The sequence below is a fragment of the Thermobia domestica genome, chromosome 9 (assembly GCF_964235325.1).
Source record: "Thermobia domestica chromosome 9, izTheDome1.hap1.1, whole genome shotgun sequence".
Taxonomy (NCBI): domain Eukaryota; kingdom Metazoa; phylum Arthropoda; class Insecta; order Zygentoma; family Lepismatidae; genus Thermobia; species Thermobia domestica.
This window is the reverse complement of record NC_137462.1, coordinates 113,313,515-113,337,278: the sequence shown is the minus strand read 5'-3', so window position 1 is coordinate 113,337,278 and position 23,764 is coordinate 113,313,515. Positions and strand designations below refer to the sequence as shown.

Below are 23,764 nucleotides of genomic sequence, written 5' to 3'. Positions count from 1 at the left end.
CCACTTTACTCACAAATCTTAACAATTTCTTAAGACAAACTTTTATTTACAAATGAATTTCACAAAAGCTTTCATTTTTTTTAGATAAGTTTTCGAGAATCTGCATCATTCATTTTCTTTCACATTGTATTGGTCCACTGTTCTCATCATTCAATACTATATAAATTTATATACTATATATATTGTACTGTTGTATTACATTATTATAGCAATTCATTATTATAGCCTGAAGGAGTTCTATAGGCTATTCGTGTTCCATATAAAATATGTTGTGAAGGAAATGACCAATATATATTAGCCTTCTTTACAATGTTTATTGCCTTCATTTTGTTAGAAACTCCAACAAAATGGGCTTATGGATAGTTCAGTAGAAGCTGAAATTGCCGGTAGGAGACGTTAAAGATATAGCTTACATACAAAACTATCAATATTTTATCAAACAAGCCAACTAACCTTAATCATCCTCTAGTTATTATTCCAGTTCATTACATTTGCATTTAACTTATAATTTTCTATTAATTCCGTATAAAAGAAAAGATAAGCAAATTATACAGAACTTAACTCTGGTCAAACATTCATTTCATAAAAATACAAGAACCCTACAAAATAACTTAGGGTTCTCACTTTAATCAGCTCTGGATATTTCCTACGGAGAATGTAGTAAACAAAAATACTTTGTTATGGTTTGCTAAAACACTCTATTTCAGACCAATTGGCGTTTGTAAGGTCATTTGAATGTTCTTCATATACACCCAAATTGAATTTTAAACTAAGGTTGGTAAAATTTATGTGATTCAATATTTAAATATTTGAATACTCTAATAACAGATAATTAAAAAATAGTAACAGGACATTTTTTTAAATAATTTTTAGCACTATTCATAACCTTGTTATCTGTATACATATAATATCATGTGGTTAGGAATAATTGACTACAAATATCCTTGAAAAAGATTCTGTTCTTGCATGAAAACAGTATTAGGTTCCAAGAGTAATTTTCAATATTCCTGGAAGGTCAAAGCGCTTTCTTTTTTCTTTTCGAGAAGTAGAAAACAAACGAAAGAACTGTGATCTTTTGAGACTAGTAAAAGTTACTCTTGGAACCTAATGTTGTTTTTATGCAAGTACAAAAACTTTCTTATTTGCTATACGAGTTTTGATGGCTTATGGAGTCCACTTACAAGTAATTAGATTAAATTATTAACATGTACTTATTTTAAGTTTTAATTTATTCACGAGAACTCCGCAATAGATGTAAAAAAAAAAATAGTTTTTATAGAGCCCTATAATTTTAAGGCTCTCTTGTGGGGCAGTTAGAAACGGTGAACAGAATAAAGTAAACTGGTGAAGAGACTAGTCAACCACCAAAGTAGTATTACCAAAATTATGGTGACACAAAAGAGAAACACTATACATCTTTAGAGTTCAATTGTAGTACACATGAAAATAGCTACTTGATAAAAAAAAAGTATGAAATTAGGCTTTCTATTTATAATATTTTGTTGAATTTCATTTCTCTTCATAACTGGCCTGGATGTCTGTATAGTTATCTCTAAAAGCATTAGACTAATGTCGATTTCACACAATTTTTCATAGTAAAGGAAGAAAATATTTTAGGAATAATTGTTTGACCCATTTTGATTTTATAGTGATTTAGTGCGCGAGCGTGTATCTATAGTGCGTAACACGTAAATTCGATTTCAGATTACGTCAATTTGTGATGAACAATGTAACCCCTGTTCATGAGTTTTCCTTTATTTCCTTTTGGCTTTCTCGTTTCATCAATTTTTATTGTTATTTTTATTTACATTTATCATTATTCCTTAATGTCTTCTTTTCACTTATAATTATCATTATCTCTTATTACAAAATATTTGGAAACGACTTTTAGATACAGTTAGGACACTTTACATTACCGACTCTCTTTCAACTTGGGATGGGCAAAACCGGTTTTTATAAAAACCGGAAACGGGTCTCTAGAAAAACCGAAATTTCTGTTTTCACCGAAATTTCTGCTTTCTGTTTCGGTAAAAATTCGGTAAACACATAAAACTATTTATGTCGAAACGGAATCGGTTTCCGGAGAACAACAAAACACTACTCTGGTCAGAAATAGAACCATTTTTTAAAAAAAAACAGCCGGTTTTGAAGAAAACCTAAACCGGATCCGGTGAAAAACCGAACCGGTTTTGGGAAAGCCGATAACTTGTTTCGGTGAAAACCGAACCTGGTTTGGTGAAAACCGGTTACGGAGAAAAACCTGTTTTTTTAAATTTTCAAAAAACCGGTTTCGCTTTTTCTCAAAACCGAAAAAAAGTTTTTTGTGCTCACCACTACTTTGAACACCCCCGGATGACACATATTCACCCCCTTTTAGATACTATTTTTTCCAAGTATGTCTCAAATGTGTTTGCAGAATGTGACATAAAGTGGTTTCGAAGTTTTGCCGAGAAGAAGTTTCTAAAATATATCACACTACACACTGCTTTTAAGAATTGGACAAGCGAAGCACAATTTTAATCACTATTTTATCAATTTTCTCCTCAAAACCTGTTCTAAAAGTATTTAAATGGTGTCTTATTTTTTACAGTGCGTAAAAATGTATATATTTCAAATCGGTTGTGTTTGTCATAATAAATGAATCAGAATCACCCAGTAGAGCGCGCACCACTGATGAGAAGGCGCTGGGGTTATAATTTTTCTGTCTTTTCCAATTATAATCATTCCACCATTTCGTTTACGTTTCTTCTTCTTCGTCTTCTTTAGCATACACAGTATAATAGTAAGATTTTAACCCACAGTTTCATTTTCTGCATCCTAATTTTTTTTTTAATACTAATTTGGGTTTCCCATGAAAAGATATTCTGTAGACACATGTAAGTAGAGTATAAGTGCTTTGCCATGAACATATAGGTTTTGAAACGAGAATTAACATGTTAATGTTCAAAAATAATATTTGTAAGCTTACAGACAATTTAAACGGAGAATTAACATGTTAATGTTCAAAAATAATATTTGTAAGCTTACAGACTGGAATTTGAACGGAGAATTAACATGTTAATATTCAAAAATAATATTTGTAAGCTTACAGACTGGAATTTAAACGGAGAATTAACATGTTAATATTCAAAAATAATATTTGTAAGACAGACTGTAATAATATTTGTAATATTTGTAAAAATAATATTTGTATTTGTATTACAGACTGGAATTTAAACGAATTTCAGTACCAATAAATACAAAATATACTAGAGGAAAAAATATCTTCCATGCAAAATTACATTTCAGAATTATTCCTTTATTCCGTTTAAGAAAATAAGTTTCAGGTATTGTCAGCTACCATATTGTCATAATTAAACATAATTATGTAATTTTTGATTTCGCATAATGTACAGTAACCAAATACGAGGAAATATTCGGTTTATTCAAATACAATATTTAAACAATTTCAACACGAAGGCATAACTCAAACTCTTTGAAAACATTACCATGCATTTACCCGAATTTTGCTTTAGAAATTCCGAGCAGCTAAGTGAGTAACACACTTGTCTAAAGTGCGAGTTATCTCAGATTCTATTCATGATGATGGTGGTGGTGGTGGTAAAGAGTGCACTAACGTGGTAACCTTTAATTTATGTAAAATACCAAAAACTTTACACATGACAAGTTATATGACTTACGTTTAAAAAAAAATACTAAAAGCTTTAAAATACGAAAGAAATTTAATAGATATATGCTAATATCTATGTCCCCTTTTGATATCCTTCTATAAATTTATAAGAGAATCGTACATAGTGTATGTGTTTTCTTTTATTCAATAATATGTTTATGTATTTCCAGCTCTGATGTCAGGTGTTTATCCTAGTTCTATTCAGTTCTAATGTATCACAAACAGAAATAAAAATAAAAATTCCAAAATCATCTTCCTTTTTTCTTATCTTTCGCTTTTTCTTTTTATATTCTTTCGTTTATTTTATACATTTTTACATTTATATCGATATGTCAAATTCTCATTAATCTACTTTGAAGTTTGTGTTCAATTTCTGTTTACTTGTAAGTCATTCTATTACCCCTAGTTGTTCTGCGTTAGACTACTCCCCTATAGATGTAATTAGAGGCAGCTAGGCCTCTCTAGAATACTTTTGGACCCCCTAGAATACCATTGAACCACAGGCTGAAACTGTGGTCATTCTCAAAAGCAAAGGGCCATGGCCCCCCTAACAACATATCCTAGCTACTCCTGTGCACCCTCTTCCTCGTTAATTTTTTATATCAATTCAATAATAACGAGCAATACGAAAAATTTTACAAAGCAGGTCTAAAGAAAATAAATAAATAACTCCTAGTGTAGTACATTTAATGTACCATATTAATTTGAAGACAAATTTGTCCACTCACAAAATCTTTGGACTGTAATATAAAACGTAGTACTTTAGTTGTTTATCTAATAGCACTTTGTGGATACTACGTCTTATTTGCTGTGGATACTACGTCTGTGGATTACTTTATATTATAAATTTCGAGATTTTATTACTTTTCCGTTGTTTACTTTTATTAAAATTCTATGAGTACTGTTCAATGAGTACATAGATCCTAATATTACGATATTATATTAATTATTTATATTTATGATTAAAGTAAGAATAATGTAAGAAACAAACATGTCAATTTTAAAAAAGAAAGGTAATGACACAAAGAGAATTCCGCGATTTACAGCAACTTTTCGCAATGCACATGCGCAATCTCACCTGGCACAAAAAAGAAAAAAAGTGTAAATTACAAGGAATTACAAATGTTACTGACACAAATAGTGGTAATTTACTAGTACCTATATCATAAATACATTTGATAAGCATTTATAGTGTTGCAATGGGTGTACTTTATGAAAAAGATGAAGAAACGATTCAAAAGAGGGCGTTACGTAGGTGGCTGCCCTTCCATTATATTTTTTTCGCACCGCGCACTGGACAGCGAGATCGAAACGCGAGACGCCATTGGACAGTGGTCAGCCGCGCATTCGCCATAAATCGGTTCGGTCAATAAGAGTATACGAGCCACAGAAAACCCAGCTAACGAAGCACACAAAAGAGCATTTTTATTCACTGGAAAATGGCTGCATCCGGGCTTACCTTTAAAGCGACTCGCCGCAGCATAATGTATTGATCAATTGTGGATACTGGACAAGATGCATGCATTGAATTCATAGGAAAATACGATAGGTCTACAACTACACAGTACATTCATAAGCACAATCACACACAGGACAAAACCTTGCTTTTTAAAACCAAAAAACTTTTTTGTTTTTTGAATGATACATACAAATCTGGACGAAAACACAAACTTCTTGGCTAAACATAAACACAGTAGTTAAAGCAGTTCGCGTGTCGCTGCAATCGCCGACGGAAGTAGCTTGTCTTTTGTCTCCGTAGGCGAAACGAATAGCGGAAAGCGACATAATGCAATAATAAACTGCGCTAATAGGATTACTAAAACTACTACAAACTCCGGGAATCTAGATGGTACTTAGTGCAATACTACTTAAATTATGAAGCTCAAAATGTAATGTTACCTTTCAGAGGTCTTGGTGCTTTATACTAAAGAAGAAGTACGTTTGTTAGAGGGTTTTTATAACAAAAATACGGGACATAATGCTATGTAACCCTTCCATGCCAGCTGAGAGGGCGCGGAAAAACCGCTTGTCATGTACAGACTTGGGTAGCAGTGCTCATCTGTTATATGTGTCTGTAGTACGTATATACAATCATCCCCTCTATATGATTCTCTGTCCCACCCTTAGAACCTGCTACAGAACAGGCTGGTGGCAGGGCTGAGCTTAGAATAGCCATTTTTATATCTCCTGTTCAATAATGGCGCTCTCTTCCGCATTTACTCACTTCCGGATTATGGTAAACAAACCAAAACTGGTTTATTGTAGTTGGTACAGTTAAGGTATATGTTTCGCAATCATAAGTAGCAAGATTTACTAAAGTTAATAAAAAGATATGTGAATTTATTTACATGTTTACATAACAGTTTACAAGAAATCTGTATATGTAGTTCTAAGTTCCATATGGTTATGGTTTAGGTGGTTCTTTTAAAGGAATAAAGAACGAGTTCATTTCCATTGGAAAACTAAAGATATTAAGAGCAAGCTTATGTTCTATTCAGTAGATAATGTACGCTATCGGAAGGACAATAATAATAATAATAATAATAATAATAATAATAATAATAATAATAATAATAATAATAATAATAATAATAATAATAATAATAATAATAATAGGCTAATAATAATAATAATAATAATAATAATAATAATAATAATAATAATAATAATTATAATAATAATAATAATAATAATAATAATAATAATAATAATAATAATAATAATAATAATAATAATTAGAGACCGGATGTTAGGCAAATTGCCTATTCTTTAATATTAAAGATATGATCAAAAATAACGTTTTGAAGTTTATATGGGGGTTATAGTTTCAATTTAAGACATCTTACCTATTTTGCCTATTCGCTCATTCCTGCCTAAATAATTGCTTTAGTACCTAACGTTTCCTATTGTATGTAATTTTCTTCAAAATAAGACTTTATTGGGGAAAAATATATAATTTATTATTTCAAAAAAGGATTCTACCTCTTCCGAGAAATATAAGTGTTTTTTATAGTGATAAGATGTCGTAAAACTTTGGACTGCTATGTGAACTGATAAAGTAGTGTAAAAGTTTGGATTGCTGTGTACTGATAAAGCGTATAAAATTTGGACTGTTATATGTAATGATAAAGTGCTGTAGACAATGTATTTACCAAATGTACATGGAATACTGTCAAGTTTCGTTTATATATATATATACAGTAAAAGAAGATATTAACAAACAGGTATGTTTCTATATTCTTTGAACATTATAGTGGCCCCGCGTAGCGTAGTCGCTGACGCTTCTGCCTTCGGTGCGAGCAGTCCCGGGTTCGATTCCCGGTGAGGGATTCGGTCGAAAGGGTGTAAAACGCTTTTTCAGGTCAGCCACCCTGAATGAGGTTTTCTTGGATTTTCCTCACTCATACCAGGCAAATGCCGGGTCTGGTACCTCATACATAGGTTCCAGGCCGCTTCCTTCCTTCTCCAATCCTTTCTTCCTTCCCTTTCCCCGGATAGTGTACCGAGGAACGTCATCCCTCATACGTGACGTTCTAAATGGTCATAGATGCGGAAAGCCTAAAAATCTAAATTCTAAATTCTAAATCTTTGAACATTAGCTATAACTTGAATTTATTTTTTAATTGTATTAACTATTTCGAGTTACATGTTAGTGCCCATTTTACTGCCTATTTTCCAGGTTTTTAGTGCCTGAACATCCGGTCTCTAATAATAATAATAATAATAATAATAATAATAATAATAATAATAATAATAATAATAATAATAATAATAATAATAATAATAATAATAATAATAATAATAATAATAATAATAAAGCCCCGAAAGGCTTAAGAAGATAACAGACTACGTGCGGTTAGATCATACATAATGAGACATGTCACAGTTATTACTGATTATCTAGGTCAGCGCTTTCCAGTTGATGTGCCGCGAAATTTTAGAAGTTAAAAATCGTAAAAAGAAAAAAGTTTCTCACTATCTATTACCGTTTATGTTGTATGACGATCACCAATGAAAAGTGGAAATTGTTGAACTCTACCCCTTTCGGTTTGCATAAACTGTTAAAAATAATTTCTTAAATTTGAGAAACCGTTTCTTATCTGTGCATCGAGACAATATTTTCTTAGGAATGATATTTGGCAATTCTCATTCATAAGGAAAGCAACAGTATGTTTTCTCGTTTCGCTTTATACAACCTCATCTACTTTTTCTTCATTTCTCGTTGATGAGAGTTTCAAACTCTTGTTTCTAAGAAAAGATATTCTCGGTGCATAGATAAGAAACGGTTTCTCAGATTCAAGAAAGTATTTTTAACACTGTAGAGGATTAATGAAGAACATGGAAATAATTCTTGGAAATAAATCGATTACAAAATAATAATAATAATAATAATAATAATAATAATAATAATAATAATAATAATAATAATAATAATAATAATAATAATAATAATAATAATTATTATTATTATTATTATTATTATTATTATTATTATTATTATTATTATTATTATTATTATTATTATTATTATTATTATTATTATAAAAGAAAACATTCATCGCTACCTCTTATCCTTTTGTTCTATGAAAACCCATGAAGAAACCGGAAGTAATATTAAATTATTACCACGTCCGGTGTTGGTAGAGATATACAAGTGAAGTTCATACCTTTCCTTGAGTCGCTGAATCCATCATATTACAAAAAATAAATAAATAATTAACAAAAAAGCAGCTTCTCGATGTCTTCTTTTACTAAACCTTTTTCCTAAACCTTCAAGCTAGGGTCAATTTTTCGAATCGCTGTTCTCCCACCTGTTTCTATTTTTGTGTCATGCCCACTGTGACGCCACACTGCACTAGATCCTTCTTCACAAAATCTCTCCACTTCTTCTTTGCCCGGTCTCGGGCTCGATTTCCATTCAATTCTTTATAGTAATGCTTCCAATCAGTGTATGTGCAAAATTTTAGAATTTAAAAGATCATGAAGCATTTAATAAATAGCTATAATCAATTTTGAGGTAGAATGTACCTGTCAAAGCCCCCAGCAGCAGCAAGAATGCTTAGTACCATCTAGACACTATTTTAGAAAAAAAACTTGGAGAGACTTTCACTGTTATATATAATTTATATTATTAACAATGAAAATCAAACAAGTTTGTCGCGATATTGTGTGGCTTTAATGGTCAGCGGGACCTGTTACTATGCAGTTTTCTTCTGATCAGTGTTCTTCTTCGTCGATGTGGTTTCAGCATTTTAGTTATGTAGGCCATCATCACCTTGAACATTGTTCCTTGTGAAACAATCAACACACCAAAAACACTTGTCACTTCCGTCATACCTGTACCACTAAACCAAGCGCCAACAATCAGTTCTCTTTGGAGATCAGAGAGATCGCTTATTTTACACAATTACCGTATGTGCAACTCACTGCATATTACTGTTCTACTGTTCCTCGTGAAGTATGGAGTTTGCCGTTTATCAAGAGCCCAGCGCTGCGGTCGCCGCCCGACCATTACCAACCAATCCTCCTGACGTTTACAACTCCAGGTAGATTCCATTAAATTGATAAATATCTGTGGAAATATAAGACCTACAGTGATGAGTAATGCATGAAAAGGTACAAAGACTCAGCAGCTTTAATGTACTTTACTACATAATATGTCATTATGTGGCCCAAACGGCAATGTAGGTCGTTTCATACGTCCAATAGCATATTATCGTCATTGTTCTCAGTGGCGGACATAGCCCGGGGCTGGGGGAGCCTATCCCCCCGGTTTTTTGACTGACAAAAATAATTAAAGCTATTATTTATACATTTTTAAAAGTTTATAGTAAACTCCTGATATACCTATCATAATCTGGGTTCTGATTGCTTCCCTAGTTTTTTTACCTCGTAAATCCGGCACTGATTGTTCGTCACAGTGGTCGTAATGCTTTTCTTCAGTTCTTGCAGTATTGATGGCATTGGGGGTAGATAAACTGCATCTTCCACTTACTCTAACAACAAGAAATCATATAGCATGTGATCTGGAGACCAGGAGTTCATGTCAACAGAAACATCATGCAGATTAGCATGTTGCATTGCTGCCATCTTGTAAACTGCCGTAACAGGTCTGCCATCTAGTGTGTGAATGCGCGCCATGTGGGTAAGAGCATCCAAAACACTTGTTAATCGTAGCCTTTTTCCCCTTTTTTCTTCTTTTTTTGGTAATTCTTCTACTAAAACAGATACAAACCACAAATTACCGTAAATTTAACTAAACTCCATTTTTAAAATAAATAATACTTTCTTCTTCAATCACAATACTTACTCTAACGGTAACGTCTTCTTTGAAGACGTTAACAGCGGATGTTATAAATTATTCATAAGTTCTTTTCATTTTTTTAAAAAAAATATTAATAGCTCTCTAAAATTATTTAGTGTTATTTCATTGGAAACATATAGTAGTAACGAAAACGCTACCGGTCTGTATACAAAATTGAAGTGAAATGAAATATTTCATATTAACGTCTCATGATTATGCTCTTTAGGCTAAGGGAGACAATTACTAAGGCAAATCAATGATGATGAAAAAATTGGTAGGATGAGAAAGTGGGAGAAACGGAGGTACTCCGAGAAAAGCCACGGATACGTTGCTGTCCATCACTAAGTTACTTGGTCGGGGATCGAACCATGGACCCCGCACACCCGAGGTAAACTTTCTAACAATGATCCAGCGTGCTCCCCCCCCCCTTACCGGACAGTATACCAAGTAAAATTTAAGAGTTAGATTTTTATTGCAGTAGTAAAGGAAGAACCGTTAATAAGTCAGTCACAGAAAAGTATTAAAAATTAAGGGAGTTCAAATTGCGAGGACCGCAAAAGTTTGAACAAAAACGAAAACTTTTACATGTAATTGAGTCACGTAATACATGTAAACAATTGAATATAGCAGATGAGGAAAAATAAATAATAAACAATACAGTACTAACTCGGTTATATCGGTGACCGTTGCCACGAAAATTGAATCTGCAATTATGTATTGAGATAAATACTACGTGAAAAATGGATTATTATGAAGGATTTTTCAAATCTATTACTTATATTTTATACATAAAATGATAAAGAAATGTGTTATTTATATTAAGTAAAGAATGAACGCCCATTTAGAAATACAAGACTATCATCTTTATATTAGGGTCATGCAATACAAAATTGTACTGTATATTGTCCTTTACTCCACACAATAACTATTGAACAAAAACGAATGTTTTTACTTAAAAAAAAAAAAAAAAAAAAAAAAAACTTTTGCAATAGATTGTTACAGCGACTATCTCGGCTAAATTTGTTAAAATAGTGAATCCGTTGATATCCTTAAGTGTACATAGAGAAAAAATGTATATGGCGTACGTAAAAACGTAGGTTACATGCGTAAATCATGTAGTTTTTTAGACTTGTATGTTACATTCTTCAACAAATATATAACTGAAAACTTATGTTTTGTAGTACTTTCCATATAAGTGTTACATCTGTATGTACTTTCCGTATGAAACAAATAAATGTATATAGACGGTCAGGATCTCACATAAAGTTGGATGTATGTTATACATATGTAGCTGACATACATATGTATACTTATGTAATATAGAGAAGACCGTTAGATGTCAGACATCCTGCAGCAGCATGATGTAACATGTAAGCGGACAAAAAGAAAGTACGTATGTAGCATATGAATAACGTGTGCTCTGTACAGATTTCCGTAGTAAACATATGAATTCCGTATAGTTGTACAATATACCGCTGTCCGGATAAGGGTCTTTTCTCAATGTAATGATGCCTCTAATAATTAAGCAGCACTTGAATTTGTTAGTTATACCTAACATATTTAGTTTCATACAGTTAGAGAAATATCAATCACATCCACACACTCACTACGGCAATCATATTATCTCATACATATACTACAATAATTACTACTATACTCTGCGGTGCCAATGACATCATTATATATATATAAGGAATTTTCCTACTACATTAATATTTTAATATTATTTTGATGCATATTAGTATTATAATATATATGACTTTACTGAAGTATTAATTGCTAATAATATTGATAAAGTTGCCAGAGCTATCAACTACATTCAAGCTCTTGTAACTTTCGAATTTATTACGTTTACGTGTAATTTCATTATGTTTCCCATTCACATCCACTTAAAGTAAAGGAAAGAACATATTTCTAATTAAACGCACGTGAAAAACATTCGATTACATCAGCTCACTTGTGATTTGTCAGAGAGCAGTGGGCGCAAATACTTCAAGAGGCAGTTTGAAACCCTAAATAAATAGTGTGCCACATTGTAAAAAAAATAAAAAATAAAAATAAAAAAAAGTTGCAGTGGGGTACATTATACCCCAACAAACCTGCTTCAAGGTTGATGCATTGTATCATTCAAAATCCATGACATTTCCGTACAGGGGCGGATCCAAGAGGAGCGATCGGGGCCATCGCTGCGGCCCCCCAGAAGAGGAAATTTTCTTGTTTTATATATAAATAAAACCCATTCCAGAGTTTGGAGCTCGTAAGAGTAGCTCTGTAGCAGTATTACAACCCATCGCCCCCCCCCCAGAAGTCCGTCCTGGATCCGCCTCTGTTTCTGTACTTCTATGCAACCTATACAGCAGTAAAGAATTGTTGGTTGCCGATGAGTATATGTGGCTTTCGAGTGATCTTTTTACTGTCTTTACCAGACTGTTTTGCATAAGGAAGTTCATACGATTATTTTTTCTTGGATTAAAAAAAAATGTACGATATCTTGTTTGGTAGGATCCTTTCTTCGTATAAAACTTGGTAGCAAAGGGAAGAATTTTTTTTTTTTTTTTTTGAGAATTTAATAAACTTCACTATTATTGCTGTTTGTCGGATAAAAAGGAAGCGCAACCTGGAGAGTAGAATTGAACCAATTGTAATTCTGATTGCATAAGTGGTGGGGTACATTTGGTGGCCAAGACAACTCTAATTTGGAACACAATAATTGGATTTTTGTATTAGATTATAAATTGTAAAAAAAATCTATAATCGTGATAATCGAAGTATTGTTGTTCTCTAATTTTAATTTTAATTAAAAGGATGCCAGGACCTGCTAGTCGACTTGTTACACTCATGTCTTTGGCATATCGACTTCCCTCGCTCTTAATGCTGGCTTTCAAGATCGGAGTTGGCACTTCTTTCTTTCAAGTAGCTCCACTATCGTCCTCACGATCCTAGGTGCAAGGTCTTAATGTCAACACCATTTTGTGATTACGAGCAGTGGCCCATCTTTCCTCTTACCGCCCATGGGACTGCTTTACTTCGCCGATTTCACGAGAAGGCATATTCTGTGCGACTAGGACATTGGCTGCGTACATAGTTAATATAGTACATAGTTACATAGTTATTGAGTTAAGTACATAGTTATTGATCAATTAGATACAAAAAAATTTTTTTAAATGTATCAGTACAATATATTATACAACTACACGTGAATGAATTTTTATAACGATATATAAAAAATAATGAATACAGTTAACATTATACTATTATTCTTTACTCTCAGTTACTTTACATAAAATAAAACGTATTGAAACCAAAATTATGTTGGTAATTTTTATGTGAACACATGAAACGACGCCAACGGAAAACTGAGAAGGTATTCCTATATAGGCTAGTTTTTACATTTCCATATTATAATAAACAAGGTGCAATCATGGCCGGACAAAAGCGAATTGGGGCCCACAATATACTCTCGGTTTGTCAAGTACATACAATAGGTCTATAGTGTATTGTAAGTTGACTGGGAATCTAGGGCCGACCAAAATTGTTCACAATTAGTCTCTGTGATTTTTAAGTCCTGTCCTGGGTGAAATAAATGCTCTCGATACACATCCACATGTAACATAATATGGACAAACGACTAATGTGTCCATGAAATATAATTTGATTCAGTGCTAATCACATAATTAACCTCATAAATGATGCAGGATATCATAATATTGTATCTATATAAGGAAGTTTCAAGTTAGAGTTCAACTACATTCCATAAATGAATAACTTGAAAAATATGTAAAACTTCTGGGTTTTATCTCCTCGTATAAAAACAGAATAGTCTCACACAACTCAGTTTTATGGTAATGTGGTAATTGCTATAATCAAATTTTCCGCAAAAACGTTTTGGAGTTTGAAATAAGACTGCAATGAAGAAGAGGGCATCACAGCTTATTCGAAGCCTGTTGTCAGTGATGCAGATTTTCAATAAACAGGGAGATAATTGCCGCTCGCGTCTGCTCCACGTCATGCATATTTATAATTGAATCCGAAATCGAACCTCCTTTCCTTCCTTCCTCTCTGTTTCTCTCCAACTGTCGTCCGACCGACCGCCTTGTGAATCATCCGTCCCTTCTCTAAAATATTGATTGTTACGGTCACGTCATCTTTCTCCCTCCCTCTGCTTCTTTCTTCCATATCCCTCCTACTTATCTGTTTCTTTCCAATTATGTCTTCTTCTTTTAGAGACTGAAAGCAATATGCTAAACTTATATATTGATGTATATACGTTACAGATATAGGGATTTCTTTTTTTTTTTTTTTAATTCATAAAAATTCACGTTGTTTCTATATGGTAAAGAATTGTTTCCGTACCAAACAACGAAACAAATTTTTGTATACTTACGATTAAAAACACTATAAGTATAAAAATACTTCAATATTTTATGCTTCAAACACCAACAAAATGTAAAAGCTGTTCTCTTAAAATGTAAACAAATAAACAGAAAGAACAGAACTTCAAACTTCTTGATACGAAATACCTCCATGTTTTATACTTCAAACCTGAACAAAATGAGGAAAATGTTGGCTTAAAAGATCTTTTTTAAAAAAAGTAAAATACAAAAAAATACCTTTAAATAGCTTAATATCAAAAACCTCAACATTTTATAATTTAAACGTAAATAAACTGAGAACGCTGTTCACTCAAAATATGAACGTATAAGTCACAAAATCGATTTTAAACATTAGGATATAAAATACTTCCATATTTCATTCTTCACACGTTAACAAAACGGGAAAGTTGATTGCTTAAAACATAAACATATATAACACAAAATATAACTTTCAATATCTTGATATCAAATATCTCCATATTCTATACTTCAAACACAAACAAAACGCGAAAGCTGTACACTTAAAACATAAACCTCTAAAATATGAAAGATATCTTCAAATAAATTTATATTAAATACCTACTTTTTAAATCGTAATCAAAACGAACGATTTTACCTTTACTTGCATTATATAAATATATAAAGTCCAAAACTTTAGACAAACATTTTTGAGTATACTCCAGATTTTACACGTCAAGTATCAGTGATTGTTTTTGTTTGTTTATTTCTTTTACTTAAAACATGAATATTGACTTTCACTCCAAACACAGAAAAAATGAAATCTGTAAGTTTTACGTCCCACGGTTATGCCGGTTAGGCTAAAGGAGACGGTGATAATGAGAGATGAGTGAAATGGTGGAATGAAGAAAGTGGGAGGAAACGGGAGAACCCCGAGAAAACCCACGAGCACAGTGTTTGTCCACCACAAAGTTCACTTGGCGGAGGCTGGGTCCAAACACAGAAGTATATCATATCAAGCACTTTTGTATTGCTCAATTTCAATAATAACTTGTAAAATAACTATTTAACAATATTTGATAATATTTAACAGTTTATTATTTTGGGGGGAAAGAGAAGTTTTTCTTTCCCCAATACAAGATATTTATTCTCATGTAATAAAGTGTATTTAATTTCTCTCCTGATTATTCACATGATTTTTGTTACTTATTAATCTTCGTCCGTAAGCGATGAGATTGTCTCAACACAATGTAAAAAAAAAAAAAAAAAAAAAAAAATCAAACATAATATGAATACCTAATAATAAAGAAGTATTTAAAAAAATAGAATATAAAAGTATATTAATAAGCAATTTGATTATGTTTCAACGTGCATAACATTCAATACAGCTATTAATTCGCTAAGAATACGAAATTTATTTATTTATTTTAAAATTTTACATGCATCGCCTAGATACATTTTACTCTTTCATTGTTCATTCTTTATTTCCGTTAGTGTATCATTATAGCATTAGTTCCTTATTTCTGAGAATTGAAAGCATTATTCAACTGTAATCTAAGGGATCAACAGTGTTCTAGGGAGACCTAGTCCGCTTCTAATTATGCATACCTATTGTAAAAAATTAAAAAATGATAACCCTACTTTGAATGTTGCTAGTAGTAGGAAAAAGATATGTTATTTTATTCTGAAAACGTAATCCATATAACGTGAGTGTAGTCTTGTTAAATAAATAAATAAATAAAACTGACAATCCATGTTTTAGGATTAAAAAAAAAAAAAAAAACTGTATCCTTAAATATAACAGGAGAAAAATCAAGCATATCAAAGATTCAAGTCCAATTGTCATAGTTAGGAGAAAAAGAAACATAAAATTCGTACGCTTCGTTTAAATGCATGGAAAAGTCAACGTAATATTATAAGAATTATTTACAATTTCTGGACATGGATCTTTTAAGCACTGAGTTGAACTTTAGGTAGAGATCTTAAATATGAGATATGCCCAAAAGTGAACTTCAATCCTTTGTGCACCGGACGTTTCATATGAATCTTGTTTGTTTGTTCGAAGTTCTTTATGTCAAGACAAATTGCTCAACTAATTAGTAAAATATTCACATAAATCTAATGTACCTGTGCATTTTCTTACAGCTTAATAAAATTTGTCCATGTGACTTTGACGTGCGTAGTTCCGGGTTCAGTTCCCGTTAGAGGGAATTTTTAAACAAGCACGAAGAAACAATTAAGAGGCTACTTGAAGTAAGAGGAAGCTAACTCCACCAGTAGAAATAAGGCGACAAGAGTCTATGTATTGGACACACATCATCCAAATCCGTGAGTTGAATGGGACATAAAACCAGGTGTGTGTATATGTGTATACGTACACACACACACACACACACACACACACACACACACACACACACACACACACATACAAACACAAAGTTCAGATCTCAAGCTACCTGATAATGTAAATGCATTGGGTTACTATTTGCAGAGTTGCTATGCAGAGTGGTATATGCCAACATATCTTGTAAGTAGGCCACATTAGTTTAAAGAACCTATATTCTATATTTACAAACGTTGTAAAGTATCACGGAAGTAACGCGTTCTCTTACCTATGCGATTGAAAGCATATATAGCGGGATACGGTAGAAAGGTATGTACCCTTTCCTGTTATGTTGATCAAAAGAAGGGTTGCTCTCAAAAAACAGGTTGGTCAAAGAAAGAGTAGAACATCCTGTTTGACAAGAAAGTAGGCTACGTAAATATAGGGCAGAGAACAAGTTGGGGAGCAAAGGTATTCAGGAAGAGGAAATAACAAACTATGCAGGAACTTAACAAATGTATAACACAAAAATTTAAGTTATCTTAAAGCGATCACGCTATGTGGAAGTACAGTCAACAATGGAATTTTAACACATTTTCCAAAATAATTTAAATCATAGTGAAAACGATACATACTCCAAATGTAATCCAAAGTCTCTTCTGTCAGTGTAATGTACGTATTTTACGTTAATAAACGCGTACCTTTGTCACGCAAAAACTCTACGTACAAATACCATAATGATAAGTGGAAATAGCATTTTGTTTAATGTTACAATGGTCAGACCAGCCGCTTCCTCTACAATGCATGACTTATCTTGTAAATTTATCTACTTAAATGTCCCCGTTACCCTTCCTCCAAAGCAATACCACTTCTAGTTTCTCAAAAGTGCAACACTTGCGGTATCGACTTCTGCGGTACTGCGACACTTGCGGTACTTCGAGTATCGACATATGTGGTACTGGTACATTTGCAGTACTATTCGAAATATCTTACTCTCCAAGCTGAGAGAGGATATTTTCGGACTGTTCAGTTGAAGGTCAGGCACACAGTGTCAACTGCTACGAAAAGACCACGTTCTATCACATTGGTGTAGCCAGCAAGTTATTCTATGGGGAATAACATGACTTTCAGGGGACCTGGGTTTTTTGCATACTAAAAATCTTTCAGAATATAAAAAATTATTAACTTAATAGACATAAATACAAAATTTTCTCACAGCATCTAAGAACATGTAAATGCAAATATAAGGATCAATTATACAGAAAACGGAAAGAACAATTACTAGGATACATGGTAAACATATCTGAAAGATATAAACAAATGCTTGTTTATGATTAGCTAAAACTGGAAAATGTAAATAAATCCTTATCTCTGATTGGTCGAACGCCTGACCATGATATTTATGAGAACTTCTACAAATATTTATATATATTTTTTTGTTTTCTTTTATAGTTTCCTTAACAGTTTTCTAATAACTATTTGCCAATGGTTACTCAGAGATGAAATATAATGTTCTTCTTTCTTCATTTTTAACATATTTGAGACATTTGTAATTTAATATTTGTAATTACGTGAAGAATTACGGGATTATCCAAAGAACAACTTGCTAGCTGAGTGATTTGTCACAACAGTTGACCATTGTTATGACCATATTTAGGGACTTTGGTCAGATCTAACTCGGAATAATATAACTTCTGGAACAAACAAAAATTACTCTAACTTTTGAATGTGTGCCATTTTTCTCAAGAATTTCATGACATCTTTCGAGGCTACATATTCAGTTAATACGTTTTCTATTCTTTTGTCTATCTTAAATATTGACGTCGTCTAGGTTTGCCATCAATGTTTAAAGTTCTGCGTTCATGTTGGTAGTCGCTGTAAACAGCCCCACGTTTTTAGATACTTCACCAAACAATACACATTAAGAGCTAACTTACCTAATGATTTGAGTCGGTGGTTTCACCGTTTAACAACATTATTCGTTCTGTGCTGTTGATTCGAGCAGTTGCACATGGAGATGTCAATACTGGGAGTGTTTAACTACAGTTCTACCAAATAATCTAAAAATCTCTCAAATCTTTCGTGATGTGGTGCATCTTCCGTAATAGAAGGCCACCAAACATCGACATCATCTACAAGGAGAAATACTAGAGCAGAACACATTCTGAGGAAAGCCTCACGTCCTGATACCAAGTTTCTCGATAGCTCTAACCTTCAATACATTACTAGATACAATTTTGATTAATCGTTTTAAAGTCATGAGTTTTGAAATAAATTTTAGACTTTTGGCTTAGGAAGCTTCCTCTTCTATACCCTAATTTTATCTTAGGTTCTTAGATTATGCATTATTATATTTGAAATAAATTAGGGTTAGTGATACCAACCTGAAACTTTATAAAATACCATCTCGAGAGGCAGAGATTCCCATTTTGCTCTTGAATTTCCCATGTTATACTAAATACAAAATTATTTCTTTTAAAAAAAATTAAGAATGACATTATTTTATGTCACACATTTCCTTCAGTATATGAGTAAACTACCCGTACACTTTGATCTTATACGTTTATAAAGTAGTTGACAATAAACTGCTTTCCTTAATTGAAAGAAACAGTCTTTAAAAATGTTGGTGAAAACAAGTATACCTACATTTTGTTTTCAGGGTTTAGTATTTACATAATTCATTTATGTTATTATATTGTAATGAACGTAAGGATATTAGAACTTTTCTCTCCAGTTGTTTTGTGTAAAACGTACTCGAAGTTGGTTGTTTCTCATTTTGCGTTTCATTTTCTTTCATTAATTAAAATATCAGAGCACCATTTATATTACTTGGAGATTATTTATTTATTTTTATACAATCGCAACTCATTTCTGCACTAGCATGCATATTCTGGTAACAACATTTGACAATTAACACTGAATTCAAGGTTATTGAAGAGTCATTGGTCTACTTTCCGCCCATAGAAAATGTTATTGCCATCTATGAAAAGTTCTATATTTCCAGCCAATTGCGACGAAAATTCCCTTTATTCCTTTTTGAGAAATTAATGTTGAAAAATCTCACATTTTTTCCCCGCTGGTTGACATCACTGATCAGGCTTTTAATGATATTACACATATGCCTCCCAGATACAAAATTTCCGATACTTTCCCTGATTTTTCAAGAAACCTAAAATCCTATCAATGGAAGGAGCGGGAAGTCTGATGAAGACGCAGTTAGTATATTGACGCTGTTAAGCGTTTTGTGATTGTGTTTTACATTATTATCACAACAGCCTTGCTCAATGTGATGTGTGTTATGTGTTACTATGTTATTTTAACATCAGATTATACGTCATTTAATAAAATTATGAGCTTAAAAACTTCCAGATAGTCAAACCCATTTCAGTCCAATAAATAGCTCATCTGAAGGACACCAACACGTGCATCAGTTTAAAAATATTCCCATTATTCCTTCCATCTAAATGTTCAGTACATTAGTGAATGTCGTTGACCTTTAGCTCATCATGTGGTGTTTATGTAGATCAGTATTCTGTGACGTCATCAATACGTGCATAATAACTCCGACGAAGTTTCGAAATTTAGCCAGAGTATTCAGCTGCCGGAAGAATCTTGGTGTGAGATTAAAAAGGAAGTTTTACAAACCGGATGGTGAATTATGTCAAAATAATTGTAACGTTATGTACTAAGCAAAGGCTTTGTACACAGTGACAACGTCAGTTTTAATTTCTCGGGGCAAGGGGTAAAGCGGAGGGGCAGTTTTTTGTATGTCGAAAATAATTATTTATTATATATATTATAATTATATATATTATATATTATATTATATATTATAATATATAATATATAATTATATTAATTGACACCTACTTTACAACACATCATGTCTGGGAAGGAAGCAGTGCGGAGGACAGGGGATACTATCGGGGGGCGTTCTCCTTGCCCCCCTCTTGCGTCGTTACTGCTTGTATACGTAATCTACGACTTTCTGTTTCCTGTGTGGGAACATTGATAAAATCTTGATGTATTACTTTTACTAATTTTCATACCCACAACCTGCGTAGTTGAGTGTCTCAAACTCTGGCAGGTGAATACGAAAACAAAATTGAGAGTGTATTTTGGTTGTTAGGGAAGGGTTATTTGCATAACAGGATGATGTATTGACTACTATTGTAGAAATTTGTTCTGCTTTTCCCATTTATCTTACAGAACCATTTCGTGGCTATATAGTTAGCGCGAGAGATTGGGTTCGATTCTCGCTGGGAGCTCTTCTGGTTTGGATCCCATATTAAGCTATTGGATCCCATATTATTTTCATGGACCCTCGATGCCGAGAGGGATGTAAAATTTCAAACCTATTTACTCTATAAACATAGACTAACTCCAAATAGACTAACTTTGTCAAAAACGAATTGAAAAGTACAGAGTGACTCAAAACATCTCATTGTATTCTAAAAACAAATTATATTTAACATAGTGAACCATTGCTAATCCATTGCTCATAGATGTCACTCGAACCTTCTCCGCAATCATCTATATTTGGCATTTTTTTCATATTACTCCAGTGGTTCTTGATTCCATCACACCACATTGCATAAGGACTTTCTTAGTTTTTTTCTTGTCTCTTGTTATGTAATCAAGGATTGCTTTCGTCCACCTATCATTGTTTCTTCTTGCAATATGGTAAATCAACTGTCACTTCAATGCCTTTTTATTTTCAAGATAACCGCCACTCTTACCATCTTCTTGACCCAATGTAATTATTTTCCTACATTTGCGATCAGTTCTCAGTGTACATCTCTCTATACTTCATCCTGAGTCTGCAGATGGTGAATGTCTGATTTTGTTAGATTGTTCTGGTTTGTTTATTTGTTGAAGTTTAGCATCCTTTTACAACACTTAGGTTATATGAGATGTCGTGGACCTGTAGTTTAAGCTAGAATCCAATCCACAGTAATATGTTTAAATTGTAACGCTGTCTCACCAGGAATCGCATCCATGAGTAAAGGTGCAGTTGCTAGCCAACAAGCATCACAAAGAGTGTTGGTTTGACATTGGAAAAGGTCTGAAACGTGGAACAATTATCGATTGCATATTCTCAGATTTAAACAACAAGAACAAGAAGAACAGTGCTAAAACTATACAGTAAAGCCAGACTATCCACGGAATTAGGTGACAAAAGCGCCGCGGATAGCCCGAAAAAAAAGTAAAAATGAGGTGCAAATAATGAATGTGAACCAGGAATGTAATTTACCATTACGCAAAAATCACTTTTCCCGATTCCCACTTTTCATATCTTACAAAAATCAGCTTTTGCTTATCAAAGTAAAGTTGCACTTCGAAACGAGCACTATTGTTGGAAATATTGATTTTTACAATGTAATTTATTTTTGTTTTAGAACATACAGTACTTATTGGTACGCGGAGTGTCAATCCGCAGCGACTACTTACGAAATATATTTGAGCGCGACTGCATAGTTTTTTTTTCGGCACTCATGGATAATCCGAACCGCGATCAGAGACTATGGATCCTAATTCAGGGGCTATCAAAACTTTTTGCTGACGAAACTGGCAAAAATCGACACGTACTATTTATTTTAATTTCATCAATAGCGAATATTTTAACACTTGTTTATATGATTATTTAAAATTTACAACATTCACTACAGTCATACTATCAAAATACGTATTTATCATTCGTTCAGAAATGACCTACACGTTGGTTCACATTTTTCACCAAAATTACATTAATGGTGGAGCCATAAATCAAATTTTATTCAAAGAATAACTAAAACTGGAAGAGAAGAGGAAAATCCTAAGGTAAACACAGTAATGATTAATTAATGTAATTTACACAAATTAGGATTAAAGTCTGCATGTTTAGTATGTCTTTTCTTTAGTGGCGAAAGACCTGGGTTCGATTTCTCATGATGGTTGGTTGATGATGGAAATTTAACGACTCTTTTCAGTAGCAAGGTTATGTGAGACAAAAGTTATTTTTTTTTAAAGTGGGATCCGAAACGCTTCTTGGGTTTATATCTAAGACAAGTACCCCCCCCCCTCAACTAGAAATCAAACCGGGGACCAGACATTGTATGCACGCGTGCCAGACAGTCAGCCACTAAGAAGCACAAGGTATTCACGTGGTTCGAAATTCCAGGTTAAAATATAAGTCTACACCTCACATAGATTCGGTGTTGAAGAGATGTTAAACAAGTAAGCAAAACAAGAACTAATTGAAAACTAGGCCCATATCTATGAAATTAAGTATCAACAACAGAACAAAGTAAAATTCTAGGGAGGAACAGAGGTAATTGGACCTCTTGACTCTTAAAAACTTTATTCAAAAGATTTATTGTGTAAGCTGAATAATTACTAACTGCTTGTATAATGCAATTTGTACCGTTTTTGCACTCAGCTGCACTCAAAAAATCATAACAGTATTATTAACCAAATTCTCACTTGAGAGTCTCAGAGCTGAATATACATACAAACCATTGTAATGAAACTAGAAATGAGCAAATAATATACGTAGCTATCTAATTTTCTCTTCAGAATTAATAGTACTAACTAACACACAACTTTGTGTTTACAAAACCAAATAAACTTTCGCTTGTAGGATACTGTTATGTACACTTTATACATAAATTATTGATAAATATAGGAACGGAAGAAGAAGAGAGAGTGAAGTTGAATTAGTAATAGCCATAAAGCACTAGCAGCTTCTACTGTCCTAACAATATGTGTGTTAACGTCCCTTGTGTGGTAGTATGGTGCATATAAACAGTCATTGTTGCCGTCCCCTTCATTGTTGATTCTCTCTTGAATATATATTTATACAGTTCTCTCTGTGGAGCTTGGTTCATTACCTTGTGCAGAGCCACTACCTCGTTAAGGACGCCATGATGCTTTCAGAAGTTGACCAGGTCATAAAGGGCCCTTCTAAAGACTGAGAGAAAGGGAGGAAGGATACTTCTTCTCATCCTTGGAAAGCATCTCTGACCCATAACACTCGACTACGACGACATCCGCCTTCTGGTTATCCCCTCCTCTTTTATATTTCCTTCTCACATATTAGAGAGAGAGCCCACTCACACACACAGAACAGCACAGTAACGGACGGACACCACTAA

At 33.0% G+C, this 23,764-nt stretch overlaps 1 protein-coding gene and 1 long non-coding RNA gene across 10 annotated transcripts in view; one reads left to right on the top strand and one right to left on the bottom strand.

Moving 5' to 3' along the window:
* The window catches only part of LOC145694937 (uncharacterized), a 391,240-nt gene that overhangs the window by 33,460 nt on the left and 334,016 nt on the right, over positions 1 to 23,764 (top strand). The gene's annotated exons all lie outside the window — the stretch shown is intronic.
* Positions 1 to 23,764, bottom strand: part of LOC145694939 (uncharacterized) — a 337,759-nt gene that overhangs the window by 147,015 nt on the left and 166,980 nt on the right. The window contains exon 1 of one of the 2 annotated variants that reach the window (XR_014133079.1): positions 5,320 to 5,390. The exons of the other annotated variant lie outside the window; for it this stretch is intronic. This is a non-coding gene — a long non-coding RNA (uncharacterized LOC145694939). Of the gene's footprint in view, positions 1 to 5,319; positions 5,391 to 23,764 lie in introns of those variants that run through there. 2 annotated transcript variants of the gene reach the window in all.